The sequence below is a fragment of the Petaurus breviceps genome, unplaced genomic scaffold, assembly GCF_028583685.1.
Source record: "Petaurus breviceps papuanus isolate PSGF00001 unplaced genomic scaffold, PetGlider_PUasm1.0 214, whole genome shotgun sequence".
Classification (NCBI taxonomy): Eukaryota; Metazoa; Chordata; class Mammalia; order Diprotodontia; family Petauridae; genus Petaurus; species Petaurus breviceps.
The window spans coordinates 16,855,899-16,874,142 of record NW_027185863.1 but is presented as its reverse complement, the minus strand read 5'-3'; the positions used below and the strand labels follow the sequence as shown (position 1 = coordinate 16,874,142).

The window sequence follows — 18,244 nt, the reverse complement described above, 5'->3', positions numbered from 1 at the left end:
GACTGTTTCAAAAAGTAGGTATCCTCCTTAGAGCGAGTCTCTCTTACTCTTAGTCTGTACAATGCTATCTTAAATTCTTCTTCTTTTTTCTGTAAGGCAGTTAATGCCTTCTGGAGCTTGTCCTTGCACTTGTCAGCAGCTGTTTCCAAGGGAAGGACTTGGTGATCCTTGTGCTCTGGAGCTAATAGACAGGAATCACAGAGACGTCTCTGGTCTTCCTCACAGAAGAACTTCTCTTTTTCCCCATGTTCATCACAGGTGGTCAGGCCCACCATGTTCTGCAGCAAATGAGGTCTCAGCATTTTGCCAGTGATGGACAGATTCTGCAGGTTCTGGCTGAGCACCAAGTCTGAGGATGTATCTGGTGATGCCTCTGCTCTCTGGGCAGCTTAAGGTTTCACTGGCTGCCTCCCTGCACTGCAAAAGGCATTCTGTGCAAAAGCTATGGCCACATTTGACAGTCACTGGGTCAGTGAAGAAGCCCAGGCAGATGGAGCAAGTGAGATCTGCCTTGAGGTTTTCAATTAAATCTCCTGCATTGGTCCTGGGTCTCTGACTCCTTCCTTCTCAGATTTTCCCTTCAGGAGAGATAATGCTAGCTCTTCCTCTTCAGCTCAGGCAATAACAGATAATAGCACTGAGTGGTAGGGGGCTTTTTATGTCTCTTCCTCTGCTTAGCCCTTCCCTTTACTCCTCCCCCAAAAGGTGAGAACTCTTACCTTTTGAGAGGACTTGCAGGCACTTCTCTAGGACTGAATTCTCACCTTTCTTCTAAGCCCCACAATTCACTACCATCTTGAAGAAAACATTCTTATTCCTTTGGAAAGGTCTCCTAATTGAGTCACTTAGCAATAACCCATCTCCTTTCCAAATCTCAGCACATCACATTTCTGATGTTCTGAGATGGGAACAGGGCAAGGAAAACCCCAAAATATCATCTCTTTCCTCAAACTGCCTCCAACACCCCCCCCATAACCAACTTTTGTATTTTCCCCCTTATCTCTCATTTTTGTCCCTTCTCACAGTTACGTTTCACTGATTGGACTGAGATGGCCTTTTTTTTTAATATTAAAAATACTTTTTTTTTTAAAAGAGAAACTTACTTCTGATTTTTTTCTTCTCAGATATTCCACTCAAAAAATATAATACTATCTCTTTTTTCAGTCCTCTACTGGCAAAATATTTTTTTTTTTACAATTTGTCCCTGAAGTTCCTCTCCTTACCCCTCCGGAAAAAGGTGAGAACTTTTATATCCCATTTCTTTGTAGTCTCTGCAAGGGGGCTGAGTTCTCACCTTTTTCCTTTTTCCAGAATTATGAACTCCAAAATTCATAATGGTATTCATGCCTAGGCACTTTTCTGGCCCTTCAATCCTTTAAGTCAGTAAGGATTGGGTAGAAATGATTGGATTTGTAATGGAAGACAGTGACAGTAGCAGTACTGTTTCAACTTGTCTTCTATGGTGTGAGAGGTCTGAGAAAAGAGAGAGGAAATGCTACAGGAAAGAACAAGGGTATAAAAACAGAAGGTAGCAATAAAAATGTATTTTTTATCATGTCTCACCTCAATTTCATGTTCTCTATTCATCTCCTGATATCTTATTCATTAAAGTTATTCATAATACCTTTATTTCCATATTCAGTGGAAGTTCCATGTCCCTACTCTGGGACTCAATTGTATTTTTTTCTTATTCAGGGACCTACAGCCTTTTAAAAAAATTACGTGTAACATTTATTATCATATTTCTTGAATATGTTGTTTGTAGCAACAATTTTTTTCTTTTTTCCATTTAATTTTTATTTTATTTTTTCTCAATTACAATAAACAAAAAAATTTAATGTAAGTTCTATAAAATGTTGAGTTCCAAATTCTCTCTCCACTCTTTCCCCTCTTTTAAAAGACAAGCAATTTGATATAGATTATGATTGTGTATTCAATCAAAATATGTCCATATTAGTGATGTTGCAAAAGACAATGCACACCCCAAAACATAGGCTGAATCTACATTCAGACGCCATCAGTTCTTTTCTCTGAATCTGCAGAGAATTTTTTAATAAAAAGTCCTTCGGAATTGTTTTGGATCATGATATTGACCTTGATCTATTACAGGTTTAGCCCTGGGATTCCTCTACAATGGCACTCTGACAGCAGCCTACCTGCAGATATTCCTGAGAGCAGGAAAGCAACAGTGTATTCTGTGATCTCAAGGCTGTAAACTGCAGTCACTCAAGTCAATTCAGGATTCAGGGATTCGAGGGTCTAGATATTTTTTTCACAGCAACATAGTTTTGGGCAGTTTGAAAGTAGCAAGGAGATTAATATTGACCTAGGCTTAGGTAGTCAGTCAGTTGATACAGTGCTGGGCCTGGAATCGGGAAGACTCATCTTCCTGACCTCCAATCTGGTCTCAGACACTTAGTAGCTGCCTGACCCTGGGAAAGTCACTTAAACTTATTTGCTTTAGTTTCCTCCTCTATAAAATGAGCTGGAGAAGGAAAGGTGAAACCACTACAACATCTATGCTGTCAAAACTCCAATTGGAGTCACAAAATGATTGAACAACCATAACAATCCCTAAGTAGAGAGGAAGTAATTTAAATAGTTAGCACTTTTATTAATCAGCCACTTTTAAGTGGGTAGATAGGGATGCTCTGCCCAAAGGAATATAAATTTGATCACTGAAACCTTGAAATATATCTTGGAGTTTAAGGGTTAGATTCCTTTCTTAAGGAATGTGCCTTAAATCCAAATCACTCTGGCTGTCATTGATTGGCCAACAATAGTTCCCAGCCCAAGCCTCATTTGGTATTGTTTGGACACTGATGGCTCAGAGTGTAAATACCAAGTGTTTCTGTTTTGACCAGAAACCCTGAGGGTCTTCCTCTCGCAGATATATTTGTTTTTTTTACTAGATAAAAGAGGCCATTTTTCTCCCTCATTTCTTACCTTGCCTTAATCACTGAATGGGTGTTGTCTCAGTCCAAGTGAGACCTGGGAAAGACCGTAGCTTAAAAAGACCATCCAGGGCCATCTCCAGTCATCCTGATTTATATCTGGCCACTGGACCCAGATGGATCCAAGGGAGAGAGTGAGGCTGGTGACTTTGCATAGCCCTCTCTCACTTAAATCCAGTTCACTTGCACGTCATGACATCACCTTCCTGATGTTATGATCCTCTTTGAGAATAAAGGACAAACAACCTGTGAGTAGTAGTAGCTGCCCCACTAGGGACTAAACTGGCCTATTCCTCTTGGACAATAGAGTTCGCTCGCTCGCTCCTTCCTTCCTTCCTCCCTCCCTCCCTCCCTCCCTCCCTTCCTTCCTTTCTTCCTTCCTTCCTTCCTTCCTATCCTAGTCATAGACTACAAATCTTAGAAGTCATTGAGTCTGACCCATTTTACAGATTAAATAACTAAAGCATAGAGAAGTGAAATGACTTTCTAAAGGTGACAGAGCTAGTAGGGGTATGAGTTGACATCCAAAACCAAACCTTACTGATTTCAAGTCCCGAGTTCTATTTCCTACACCTGATACCTCCAACATTGCATTTCAATAGATGGAAATGAAATAGTGGCTGAAGCATCAAAAGTTCAATCCTGCCATAGTCTGTTTTTATAAGGCTTGTTGAGTTAAGCCTGATTTTAAACATTTTAAATTAGATATTATTTAAAAACATGAAATAAAAACAAAATTGAAAATAAACTATTTAAAAATAAAAAACTTTTTGCTTACCGACCTTACAAAAACATATTTGTCAGCCCCTCGATAGATTAATAAACATTATCAGCAAAATCAGGAAGGCAAAGAGAACAGTGAGTTGTCCATTTTGGGGGAAATGTGGAGTACACATATGATAAGGCTAGCTAGTTAGAGTGGACACAGATTGTAGAGAGCTTTTGAACATCTGGCTAATGAGTCTGGACTTTATTTGCTTGGTAAATGACAAATGACTTAAAGCTTTTGATGTCTAGTATAATGAAAACATGCAAGCTATACCATATCCATATTCTCATCTGGAGAGAACAAAACTTAAATCTGAAAAATAAATCAACATTCAATCATTCATTATATAAATATTTATTAAACACCTACCATGTGCCAGGGACTTGTATAAAAAAGCCAGTACAAAAGTATAGAACATAGAATGTTCTATATATGAAACAGTAAACAAGGGAGTTTGACTGAAATCTAGTGTGTGTGTATAAAGGGAAATGTTGGATGATAAGCCTGGGAAGGTAGTCTAGGATCATAACGCATAGGGCTTTAATGTCAAACAGAGGAGTTTGTGTTTATTCTGGAGATAGCAGGAAGTCATTGGAACTTCTAGATCACAGGAGAGACATAAACCAAGCTATGCTTTTAGGAATAGCAATTTGACACAGAATGGAGTATGGTTCAAAGAGAGGAGAACCTTTAATGCAAGGGCAACCAATTAGGAAGATAAAGCAGCCAAGATGAGATGTGGTAAGGGGCCAAGTGAGGGGAATGAGAGCTAGATGACACTACTACTGTTGATACTACAACTCCTGCTACTCACAACAATGACAATAACAAAAATAATAATAGTAATAACAATAACTGGCATTTCTATAGTGTAATTTTTCTCATTTGTGGAATAAAACAAACATTTCTGTAACAGTACAATAAAAAAGGTGATTGGACATAAAACTGAAAGTCTACTATGCACAATTTGCTATTCCTTTCAAATATATGACAAAATTATCATGTAAATTTCTTTTTTTCCTTTTTTCCTTCCCTAAACCTCTCCCCTCCACCCTGGAGATGTCAACTTAAGACTAACAAAAGTGTTTTACACATACTCTCTCATTTGATTTTCATAACCAACCTATAAGAAGTGTACTTTTATCATTCCCATTTTACATATGGGGTAACTGTGTCTTTGCAAGGCTGGGTGACTTTCTCAGGGTCCCATTCATAATGTCTGAGTATTCTTAACTCAAAGTCCAGTAATCTATCCAATTTACCACCAAACTTACGGGGAAAATATTGCGAAGATCTACACATGGAATTTGTCCTCTCTAATTTCTGACTGTCCTTTGAATATTGGCCTAAAGAAATGAAAGGTACACACATCTGTAGAATATGTAGAAAAAGGTAAATTATAGACTTAAGGTCGGTCATTTTGAGGATATTATAATGTTAATGTGAATTCAATATGTACCAGGGGGCCTTCCTCCTAGTCTTGATCTATGAAAGCACATCTATGGGACAGCTAGGTGGCACAGTGAATAGAGCACTCGCCCTGGAGTCAGGAGGACCTGAGTTCAAATCCAACCTCAGACAGTTAACACTTACTAGCTGTGTGACCTTGGGCAAGTCATTTAACCCCAACTGCCCTGCCCCATTCCCCCCTCCAAACAAAAACAGAAACAAAAAAAAGCAAAGCACATCCATCTATCTGTCCATCTCTAAGCTACTAAATGGAGAGAAGTGCAAGAAAGAAGCTTAAAATTCATATGGATTTACAATAGTATTCAATGTATTACTGAAATCCCATGCTAACTGAAGACTGTGTATTGAGTTTTTTAAACACAACAGTAACGACAACAACAAAAAATACATATATCGCAAAAATCAAAAGAGAGTATCAGGCACATGTTTAGCTAACAAGAAAATCTTTTTCTTTCTTCTTTTTTTATTGTTCTTTTTTAAACTGGTTGCCTAGAGATGTTATGTTTTGCTTTCTTTAGCAATAGTGATCCTTGGATGAATGGAGCTGAAGGTTACTATTTATTTTAGCTTAGAAGGACAACAGAAAGAATGTGAGGAAAGTAGTGAATTTAAAAGGACATACCTAGCTGCAGCCAAGCTAGATTTCAATTCTCTCTAGATGACTGTAGACAAAACAAGCAACTTAGCCAACTCTTACTCAATTGGTCTCACAAGATTTCAGTTGGCCTCCCATCCAAAAGCTATATTTAGTAAAAAAAAAAAAAAGCTTTCAGCCAACTTCTCCATTCAAAGGTAAAGGTGTTCATTTCAGGAATCTTCTAGATGTTATCTAACAGGGATATCTCATTCATTCAGAAGGTTCTACTTAAAAAATCACACTCATTCTCATTTTTTTAAAGGCTTAACATTTAAGGAATTCAGCATGATATATGGGGAAGCATACAAAAATTGGAGTCAGAGGTCAAAGGTTCAAATATTGGGACTACTACTACTAGCAGTAAAAGTACTGATATTTATATGATACTTTAAATTTTGCAGATCATTTTACATATACTATCTCATTTAGAAATCAGAACAACTTATGGAGGCAGGTTCTATTATCATCCCCATCTTATAGATGAGAAAACCAAGGGAAAAAAGAGGTTAAATGACTTGCCCAGTTAGTGTTCAAGGTCAAATTTGAACTCAGGTGTTCCTAACTTGATATGTTTCTCAGATCTTTTCCTTTCATTTTTGCATCAACTACCTTGGTTCAGTACTTGTCAATTTCTGGATAAATGATCAGCAATCTTTTCTTCTTGACTTCCTGCCTTCCTTCAATACATTTTCCATGATGATGCCTTAAATACCATTTTTATCATCTCATCCACACTCAAAAATATTTCATGATTTCCTTATAGGCTGATAGATTAATTATGGAAGGAAACTTCAAGGCAATATAGTTCATAACCTATATTTTATTATTGAGAAAACCAAAGCCCAGGTCAGTTAAATGACATGCCAAGGTCATACAGGTAGAAAGTGGCAGAGTCAAAATTTTAATGGAGGTCGGCAGATGCCAAATCTAACTTTTTTTTTCACAATGCCACATTGCTTCCTTATTTTCAGTACCATCAAAAAAAAAGTCAAAACAGTATTATTTTAGCCATTGCAAAATTTTGCTCCTTTGTTTGGTTTTGAATGTACTCCATAACCTCATCCCACTCAACCTCTACAATCTTTTCCCCACTACTCTGCAATACATATATTCCAGATACTTCATGATCATCCCTGCCCTGGTGCTCATAATCAGGCCTTCATTACTTCTCATCTCAACTGTTGAACTCTATTCCTAAATGACCTCTCATGGCTTTAAGTCTCTCCCCACTAAAATATCAATAATAGCTAATATTTACATATTGACTACTATATTCCAGGCACTTTATAATTATTGTTTCATTTGATCCTCACAAAAACCCTGGAGCATAGGTGCTATTATTATCCCCATTTTACAGATGAAGAAACTGAGGTAAAAATAAGGGAAATGACTTGTTCTAGGTCATAGTATCTGAAACCATATTTGAACTCATCCTTTTTACTTCAGGCCCAAAGTGCTATCTACTGTACCATCAAGCTGCCCAAATTAAGCTCAGCGTCCATACTATTACCTGAAAATTAAGGAAATCAAATTGATTCTATTTTGCAATTGATTTCATTTTACATCACTACCAACATTTTGCATAAATAACTACCTAAGTCATATTTCATTTGTCTCCAAGTTAAGTTTGGAAGTTCAATTTTCTTTTAATCTCTGTTCTATTCTTTTTTCAAGGAAATCTGTTATCCTTGAAAGATACAGGTAGATGTCAAGGAGTCTGGTCTGTCATTTCTACAACACTGGCTATCCTTCAAGAAAATCTGAATTGTTTTTGCTGCGACACTAACTAGCCATGCAGGTAAACTTAATCAGAATTTGTTAGTGAGATGTTGTCACGAGACCTGTAATTCCCATTTCCAGCCAATCATATTGTGCCCCATGCCTATGATGCTTCAGATTTTGTTACCAATCATATTATTTCCCCCATGTACGATGCTGTCTTCTATTTTGGGGGTACTCTTCCTTTTTTCTATAAAAAAGATTTTTCAGCACTCGTTCAGGATCTTAACTAGCTGAGGAAGCAGAGGCCCTATTTATCAACAAATTCATACTCTGCTGATAAATTGATCATGCTTAGAGTTTTGTGCCTCTGTTTACCTTGATTCCAATCATGACATGGCAAAATAATAAGGACTGACCGCATCATTCCTCTACTCAAGAAATGCCAGTGACTGCCTAATGCTTTAAGAATGAAATGATTTTCCTGTGTTTAGCTTTTAGAGTCTTTTACAATCTTGCGCCAACCATATCTTTCCAGTGCTATATATTACTTTTCTTCTTGCTGTGATCCCCGCAGTGGTGTACTGGTAAATGGTTAATAATTGCCTCCCCCCATCCACCTCCCCCTCAAAAAAAAGTGTATGCACAACACACTTTCAAGTTTATCCTGTATCTCTAACATTTTCTCCATTACTTTATTGTCTACACAATCAATACAAAAATAAATCCAACCCTGATTTGTAACATTTGCCAATTTCCAGGGTGTAAGTACTCATGCTGAAAAGTTAGCCATTAAACTACTAGTTAGCTGCCTTTAGGACAGCTATACTATGTACAACTTAGTATAGTGGCATTACCCAGAAAACGCATGTATACGATATGTATATATTTGTTTAACCAGCTATATTGTAACCACTTTATGGACAAAAATGATATTCTATATTGGTATCAATGCATTAAAACATTGTAAACCTTTACTAACATCACTTAGTGTAGATTAATAGAGATTGGGACAGGATGTCAGGAAGCTGTGAGTTCAAATCTGGCCTCAGACACTATCTAAATAACCCTGGGAAAGTCAGTTGACTTCTGTCTCAGTTTCCTCATCTGTAAAATGGAGACAATAATAGCATCTACCTCTCAGGATTGTTGTGATGATCAAATGAAATATTTGAAAAGTGCTTAATATAGAACCTGGCATATAGTAGGCACATATTTTCCCCAAACATTCCAACATTCCTGGGTAAATAGTAAAGTCTAGTCTGCCAATACATCCTGTTTATGACTCTGAGTCATCAAAAAAAAAAAGGCTAAACCAGGAGTGGAGAATCTGTAACCTTGAGGCCACATGTGGCTCTCTGGGTCCTCAAGTGCAGCTCTTTGAATCCAAACAAGGTTGTTCTGTGAAGTTTGGGTCAAACGGCTGTACTTGCAGACCTTGAGACCTTGTACATGTGACCTTGAGACTGCTGGTTTCCCACTCCTGGGCTAAATTACATTCACGTGAACTCTGTTTGTGAAAGCAAAGAAGCATATAATGTATTTTGCAAAGATTTCCATTAAATTTGGTTAAAATCAAATGGTTGGTAAAGCGCCAGCCCCAGAGTCAGGAGGACCTGAGTTTGGTTCCAGCCTTAGACACTTAACATACACACACACACACACACACACACACACACACACACACACAAAACTAGCCATGTAACCTTGGGCAAGTTAGTTAACCCCAATTGCCCTCCAAAAGGCAAAAAAAGAAACAAAAACAAAATCAAATGGTTGTCACTAAGAGGGAGGAGGGAAATTCCATTTTTTAGAAAGATATTACTAATGTGGAGTACTTCACTTTGTTCATTATACTTTCAAAATTTCAGGTTAAAAGAAGTATCTACATGTCCTTTGGCAAACCCTAGGATTTCTGGAAATATACCAGGTTTCTTTGATAAATATCCAATGATTCCTGAAAGGAAAAAAATATAATGAACAACAACAACAAAAAAGTCCTCCAGCAGTCAATATTTCAATATAACATCATTCCCATTTACCATTTTTTCTATAAGGCAGTTTAATACACACATACAGTGTTCATGTGGAGATGCATTTTGGGAAATATGTAATGTCATCATCCCTAAGTAAAATTTATTAAACACCCCAGTGAGCATGGTGCTGTGTGAGTGTGCAAAAGTTAATTGGAATAAAAGACAGTAGGGATGAAAATTCTATATTACAAAGAATATCAGCTCAGCTAAGACATATCAATCAAACCAGAGTTATGGTACAGATTCGTGGGTTTATGGCCCACTCTTTATTTCCTATTCTCCATGGGTATGTACTAAAAAATTCTTTTTAATCCTTTGCTTTCTTTGAGCCATGAGCCAAACAATGCAATAGGAATGCATCCTGGAAATTTTTCTTCCTTTCACCACTGCTGAATACCCCAATGGGGTCTCTCTACTTTATAAAAGGCTCTGTTACTGGAATCTGAGGCATTAACTAGATGGTTAAAGGCAACAGATGTCTATTATTAAGGAACCAGTGTGTTAGAACCACTGCACTAGAGTAAAAAAGGGAAATATAAAGGAATTGAGGTATTCTTTATATTAGGGAATTTACATTCTACATTCTAGGTTCAGGGATATTACAAGTAAAAGCAACCTTAAAAAACTAACCTAGGGGCAGCTAGGTGGCCCAGTGAATAGAGCACCAGCCCTGGAGTCAGGAGGACCTGAATTAAAATCCAGCTTCAGACACTTGACACACTTACTGGCTGTGTGACCTTGGGTAAGTCACTTAACCCCAATTATTCTGTCTTCCCCCCCTCCAAAAAAACAAAAAATCCAAAAACAAAAAAGTAAACTATTTTTTTTTAAGTAACCTACAGTTGTACAAGACAATACAGGCAGATGATAGGATAACTTATTCAATTCAAAAGTACTCAGAGGACTTTTTTCCAAACAGCATTAGAATCTTGGGATTGGGGTTCTAACTAATCATAAATTCTGTTCCCTTTTGCAAATTACCATCTCTCCGGATCTCAGTTGTTTCAGCTATAATTGGATAGACAATATCTGACATTCTTTTCAGATCTAAAATTCTGGGCTTCTCTGAAACATATGTAGATATCTGAAGCTGACGTATGAACTGTGTCTGAAAGATTGGAGTGGATATGGCTTTGCTGAGAGCATTTTATAACATGGAACACATATAACCAAAGTTCAAGTTTAAGGAGCAGGTGTTAAATAGTACTACTGACTTTGTTAGAGGAGAAATCAGCGCCATTGGATGTATTGCTGACAGTGTTGGTTCATAACACCATTCACACCCTTTCTCTCATTATCATTTTGTGGCTTGGAGGGAAGCAAGGTAATTAGGGTTAAGTGACTTGACCAGGGTCACACAGCTGGTGTTAAGTGTTTGAGAATGGATTTGAACTCAGGTCCTCCTGACTCCAGGGCCAGTGCTCTATCTATTGTGCCACCTAACTGCCCCTTCTAATCATCTTTTGTTCCAGTATAACATACAAGATACCTGGAAAAGACTATATTGTCTCGTAAAGTCTAATACTAGACTGAATTCATGGATATTCCTCCAATTTCTGTCACATTTTGTTTTATTATAAAGTACAACTTCATTAGAGGTTACTATCATGTCTTCTATGTGTGAATTGTGAGAATGTGCATGCCTTGGCTAATTTCCTTTATAATCAATAATTATTGAAAATCTCTCATATATTTGCACAATAACTATTCCTCATTTAGTAATCATTCCTCAAGAAAACTGCCCTGAAGTATAACCTAAATAGATAGTTGCCAACAAAATGATTGGAGGGTTATAGTCCAAAGTACGTACATATATATATATATCCAAACATAACTTTGACCATTCTCTTATATCACTTTAAATTATCACTACAGTTATGTATTTCTAAGGTTCAAATTACTGTTGACTGATCAATCAACAAGCATTTATTAAACTCCTGCTATGTGATATACATACAGATATACATATACGTAGGTATTCATGTGTGTGCATGTGTGTGTAACAGAGCTGTCCCATCAAGGTAAAGGTGGCATTAAACATTTATTGATATATTTTGTTTTATGTCATTTTCATGTCTAACCATAATTTCTCCCTCTTAGAACAATGAAAAGAAAGATGGAAAGAAAGCCATTCAACAGATATATAATCAACATATCAAGTCCAACTTTTTTTTTTCCAGAGTTCCATATTTACCTACTTCTGCAAAGAACAGAGGAAGACATAGTCTAATATATCTTCTTTTGGCCAAGTTTAGTTGTTATAACCATACAGTTTTAGTTTCTTTCTTGTTGTTATTGTTGCCATCCTTTCTTTTTTCATTGCCATTATATTGTTTTTCTGTTCTTGCTTACTTCACTTGCTTACTTTGCATCAGTCCACATGTCCTCTCATGTTCCCACTCCAATTGCTTACTACAAAGAAAAATTTATAGCTCATCCAATAGGGTGCTTGTTTGTCACAACACTAACTATTCCCAACTTTTTTTCTTCATTTTTGACAATTTCCTGAATAGGAAATGAAACCTTGGGGTTGTTTGCCCTTAGATTATTTATCCATTAAGGAATGATTTTTATTGTTGTATATTTGTTAGTTCTCTCTATATCTCAGCAGTCAGACAATGGTGTCATTAACATTCAGTAAGAAATAGATTCCTTTCTGAAAGAAACATGCTATGTGGAGAGCATTTTAAAAATGAATGTTTGGAAATACTTTCATCATTATGTGATTTTGTTGCTGTAAATGATGTGTACCATATTTACACACTTTCAGAACTTGGAAAAAGAATTTTCTAATCTGTTTAAAATCTTCCAAATGACAAATTTTCATTTTGAAATATTTTTTTAAACATAAAAATACAACACCTTTGGATTCATTTGCAAGAATAATTGGTCGACATCAGGGAAATGGAAATTTCTAGCCAAATTTCAACAAAAATGTTTCCATAAATAATAGCTGAGATTGAAAAATAAATACCATGGCTTACGATGCCTTTCTTCCATTTGGAGATGTTTCTTTTTCAGCTATAGTAGTCATTTAAAAAATCATTACACTGAATTAGAGCCATGTACACAGATATAAATTGTAAGAAAACAAATGTGTAATGGTGCATGCTTTTTTTTTTCCTGATAAAGTTGTATAATCAAAATTTTGGTAGCTGCTGGATTGAGATATGAGAGTTGACCTCCCCAGGAGTGTTTAAACCAGGAAAGAAGTAACCAGGACTCTGAGAAAACTGAGTGTTTCCCATGGGTTCCCTCTTTCTTTGAACACTATAAAGATCTTAGGAATCCCCGTGCCCAAATAAAAGAAGGGAGAGAGGGAGGGAATGAGGAAAGAGAAGACTGAATCAGAGCATAGGACACTATTGGATAGCACAGGTTCAGATGTGCAACTGAGGTTAGAAATCCTGAGTAGCTAAAAAGCAGTAATAGGGAACAGGACATGGAACATGGAAGCAAGGAAGAAATTCTAAAAGACGTATTAAGGGAATATTGAAACCAAACCCCTTTTCGCCTCCTTGACCTTGAACAATTCTTGTTCTTCAGACATTTTTACTGTGTATACCAATATTCCAAAGATTCCAAATCAGTATTCCAAAGCTAAGGCCTAAACTAGGATTGAAATCTAGAAAATGGGGGGAAAAAATTCATAATTTCATGATGCAAGGTAATTTTTTAAAATATTTCTTTACCTTCAAAAAAAAAAAGACAGAGAGGGGGAGACTTTAATATACAAAGTAGTTTTTTGTTGTTTTTTTTTTAAAGAGGCTTATCCATGAAACCACAAATTTCCATAGTATACAGCTTGGTTTTTTAAAATAAATACTAAATTCCACATTTTACTTCCCGAACTGTCCTGCTTATTTTCCCCTAAAATCCCTTTTACTCTCCTCTGTACATTAAAAGATTCTTCAATGCCCCTCTTTTCTCTTCTTCTTTTTTTGTTCCTTTTTTTTTTGCAATACTATTATCACTAGCTCTTTTCTTCTCTTCTTATAACAGAAGAAAAATACAATACTTATAACCAATACTCAGTCAAGCAAAGAAAAATCCACTTTGTAAGCGAATGTTAACATTGTCAAACACAATCATTTGTGATTGCTATCTGTCAGTTTGAAATAACAAACTTGAATTTTGTCGTATTGCTCTAAATTCATGACTCTTCTCATTGGTGCACTTTACAAAAATAGCTGCCTCTTAGTTGCTACAACAAAGTAAAAGGTTACAAAATGTGTTATCATCTTATCTGGGTCCAATCCCACATCTTTTTCTCACCAAATTCATAACTTTGAATAAGTCATTTCACCTCTATGGCACTTAGTTTTGTCATCTGTAAAATGAAGGATTTGTAGTACATGGTGTCTGGGATACCTTCAAGTCTAACTTACATAATTCCATGAAATTAAAGAACTTTTTCTTACTTACTTGAGGACTAGAGCCCTCTGAAAAGTTGCCCTTGCTTTAGAGATACATTTTTTTTTTTTACTTCAGGACCCAACTTGCACCAATCCCAAAGCAAGGTGGTTCAAGTTTAAGAGATTCTTAGGTTTATCAATATTGATGAGGTATGAGCTCTGGGAGCCCCCTCCAGCTCTCCCTGAATGTTTGAGGTACAGGCTCTGGGAACCTCCTTTGGACTCTTGATGAAATCATCCCATTAGATGAGGCAAGTCTGTTACTAGACTTCCCACCCTTGAACTGTCCTAGCCCACCATTGTCTGTAGTCTCCAGGTGGCTTCCCCACCCTAAATCACTCATTGACCTCATTAACTCCTCCTGAAGACCCTCCCCAAACTCCTCCCCTAGACCACCCCTAGATTCCTCCCACAACCTTCTGTAAATAAGACCCCATCTCCTGCCATAGAAGGACCTAGCACAGACTTACTCTGTGTCTAATGCAAGCTAACTTTGAATAAATTTTACTTTTCTTTGGGTGAGAAATCTTGAGTCGAATTCATTCAGCAGGACCCAGTGTTTTGGGGTTTCCAGAGCAACCCCAACCCTTTTAGTGGGTAACCTCTTCAAATATTACAGATAGGAGAAATGTTTTTCTGTTTTTGTGTCCCCATAGGATAAGATATGTATCGTGTTGGAGCAAAGTTGGAAGTAAGTTTTCTTTCAGAGATTTTATCTGTCCTCTTCACCCTGGTCCCCTACTTCCTTATCCCTCAGATTTCTTGTTCCACTTTAAGGAGCCAGGCCTTCCTGGTCTCTAGCCTCCAAGACCAAGCAAAATTGGGAAGGGGTTGATGCCATCATTTACATGTTTAAGCAATAGTATTCACACTAAAGTGCCACATTTGCATTTTAAGAGCTACCTCTACTTATAGAATCAAAGGCTTTGGAATTGGGAGATAACATGCAGGTTTGGGATGGGGGAGGAGGGGAGGAACCTTCCAGCTGTCTTTGAATTCAAACTAGAATTCCTGAGGTTAATCCAGAAAGTAAAATCTCCTTTGGTCTTTTTTAGGTTAACTGAGTGATAAAGGACAATAGTCCTTTTCGATTTGTCCAACCCTGACAGTTTCATCCCAATACATCTCCTTCAGTTCAATTGAACAAACATTTATGAATTTAATGCCCATTTAGTAGCAAACCCAAAGCACTGAGCTGGAGGTTGAGGAGTGATGGTGTATAAACATAGAGGTGGTACAATTTCTCCCTCAAGGAAATCCCCAAGCTTCTGGATGACAGCTGTCCAAAGTCCATTACCCCATCCCATTGTCTCTTCTCCTTGATGGAACCGTCCATGATCTGAATGTTCCCACAGAATGTTGATCATCCTGTCACTCTCAGTTGATGATCCATCCTAATTGTTAGAACTATAAAGAGCCTTTAAGATCACTTACTCCAACCCTAACATTTTTTCAGATGAGGAAAGAAAGGCCACATTAAATGAAGTGACCAACCTGAGGCCACACAACTAATGTCTGGCCTTCAGAGAGATAGTAAAATAACAATAGAAAGAGCACTAGATTTGAAGTTAAAAGATCTGAATTTGAATTCAATCTCTACTATTTATTTCCTCTGTGAACTTGGGAAAGTCAATTAACCTTTATGGATCTCTTACTTCTCTACAAAATGAGAATGTTTCACCAAATTACTTTTAAAATCCTTTCCAGGGGCGGCCAGGTAGCACATCGAGTAAGAGCACCAGCTCCAGTGTCGGGCAGACCTGGAGATCGAATCCCGGGCTCAGACACTTAGCACCCACCCAGAAACACCTGGCCGTGTGACCTTGAGCAAGTTACTTAACCCCAATTGCTTAGGGGCGGCCAGGTGGCTCATCGAGTAAGAGCACCAGCTCCAGTGTCGGGATGACCTGGATCAAATCTGACCACAGTATCAGTTTTAGCTATCTTCATGGTCTATGAAACAAATTGTGCTCCTTGGCCCAGTTCCACTGGGGAAAGTCTTAACATGCTTGTGGAGACATCCCCCTAAATAAAGTCATTTCTAATTGCTGACTTAAGGCAATTTGGTATTTTAGTCCTGTAATTATGAAGACCTGAATTCAAGTTTCACTTTTGACACATTTTGCCTGGCCATTTCCACATAAATAGCCCTGTGGGGCGGCCAGGTGGCACAGTAAGTAAGAGTGCCAGCCCCAGAGTCAGGAGACCTGGGATGGGTTCCGGCCTCAGATACTTAACACCCACACAAAATAACTGGCCATGTAACCTTGAGCAAGTTACTTAACCCCAATTGCTTTAAAATAAATAAATAAATAGCCCTGTGAAATAGAATGGATAAATATTATCTCCTTCCAACAAATAAAAAAACTGGGGATAAGGATGATTAGATGAACTTTCATCCACAAAGTGATTCTTTGTTTCTGGACAAGTGATAAACCTAGTAAGGAAACATCACCAACAGGGATCTGCAACCCATCTTGGAGCCAGAAGGTGCTGGAGATACAGCAAACCACTTTAAGTTTAATCAGCATTATTAATATTTTCTCTATAACTTTCTTAAACTTAGACAATCAACAAAATAATAAATCAAGCACCCATTTGCACTATTTGAAGATTTCCAGGATATACACTGAAAATTTAACAACCACATCCTTCAGTGTATTTCAGCATTGGGGGAGGAGGGCAGCTTGAGCAAATGCATGAAAGCAAGAGAAATAGTCAATAAACTTCTATTGGTGGCAACTAGGTGCTGCAATGGATAGAGGTCAGGGCCTGGAGTCTGGATGATTCATCTTCCATACTTAAAACCTGACCTCAATCACTTATTTAGCTGTTCGACCTTGGGCAAGTTACTTACCTATATTTGCTTTAGTTCCTTGTCTATAAAATAAGAAGGGGAAGGAAATGGCAAACCTCTTCAATATTTGCCAAGAAAACCCTACAAGTGAAAAAAAATGACAACAATAATGACAGACCTTTATCAAGCACCTACTAAGTGCTAAAGATATAAAGAAAGGTAAAAAAAAACATCCCTGACTTCAAGGAGCTGATAATTTAAGGAAGGAAGAGAAAATGTAAAAAAAAAAAAAAAGCTCAAAGGGGGTTGGGGGAGAGGGTACCTGGCCCCTGGGCATGATGACATCTGACCAAAAATGAAGAGACAGCTGCTACTGGCACCCTTTCTAAATGGAGGACCAGAAGGAGCTGTCCACTGTTCACTTTCTACCTTCTCCAAAGAAAGTGAAAAAGGGGCTCCAGGGACCATGAGTAACTACGCTTGATCTTGCAGTCTGCTGGATGAGCTGATAAAGGATAGGAATGCCATCAGGGGAGAAGTGAAGAAAAATGGAAGAAAATCTGACAAATAGTGCCTAGTGTACTTTGTACGGAACACAGGTTTCATAAAGGGGGATAATATAAAATGATGCCTATGCAGTAGGTGGGTACTAGATTACGGAGGGCATTAGCTAAAGCAGTTTTTAGTTTTAGTTTAGGCAACATGGAGTCACCGAAGGATTTTGAATCAGGTGGTGACATGTTGAGTCTATTGCTTTGGGAAGTTTATTTTGGCATGTTCGAAAGGGATGTCTGAAAAGTAGAGATACCAGAGACATGAAGATAGGTTAGAGGGTTATAGCAGCAATAACAAAAGCAAATAGCAATAAGGACTTGAGGGCTGCTAGGTTTCTCAGCAGTGACAACACTGGGCCTGGACTTCAAATTGGCCTCAGAAAGTGAATAAACCCTCAAACTTTTATTGGCAGCAACTAGTTGAGTTGGGAAGATTCATGTTCCTACTGTGAGGGGTAGGGACCCCAAAAATCCCCTACCCCAAAATTAAAAGCCGGAGGTATCTCCAGGTAAGAACAAGAAAATTTTATTCAGTTCTCTTGAGAAAAGGGCATCCCTTCCACCAGTGCAGACCAGTGGAATGAGGCATGTTGCAGAAAATAAAACAAAGCTTCATACCCTAATGCATTCAAGCCACCTCCCACCACTAGCCCTAGCTCCCATTGGCTGGAAGGCAGGCTTACAGTCTGGGCTAGAAAAAGACAAATAAGGAAACAGGGTATAGCCAATCCAAGTGTACATATCCTTATTTGGCAAACGATAAAGTGAAGAAGGGGAAAGGGTCCTAAGAGATCCCTAAAGGCCTTAATGCTGATACGGCAGAAGTAAAGAAGGGGGAAGGGTGAAACCAAAACTCAGGCCTGTTCCCACAAGAAACCTTACTAGATTTTAGG

The 18,244-nt window shown here is 37.7% G+C and overlaps 1 pseudogene; it reads right to left on the bottom strand.

Moving 5' to 3' along the window:
* LOC138165632 (E3 ubiquitin-protein ligase TRIM7-like) overlaps positions 1–17,537 on the bottom strand; it is a 57,911-nt pseudogene extending 40,374 nt beyond the window's left edge.
* Between the last annotated feature and the right edge of the window lie 707 nt (positions 17,538–18,244).